This window comes from Gavialis gangeticus, unplaced genomic scaffold (genome assembly GCF_001723915.1).
Source record: "Gavialis gangeticus isolate Ggan-Ray unplaced genomic scaffold, GavGan_comp1, whole genome shotgun sequence".
Taxonomy (NCBI): Eukaryota; Metazoa; Chordata; order Crocodylia; family Gavialidae; genus Gavialis; species Gavialis gangeticus.
The window spans coordinates 124,911,429-124,911,643 of record NW_017728992.1 but is presented as its reverse complement, the minus strand read 5'-3'; positions in this window follow the sequence as shown (position 1 = coordinate 124,911,643).

Here is a 215-nt window from a genome sequence, read left to right as displayed (position 1 = left end):
TCTCCCTCTCCCTGCTTCTTCATACTGTCTGCAGCAAACTGATAGCACTCATAGGTCCCAAGCTTTGCAAACCAGACCATTTCTCACACCTCTCTCTGTTTTTACTTCCAAGATTTAAGTGAATGAAAATTTGATAATGTTTTGTTTAAATTACTCATTCCATGCTAAACTCCAAGGCATTGACTTAAGAAAGATGCACAGAACATTTGGAAATA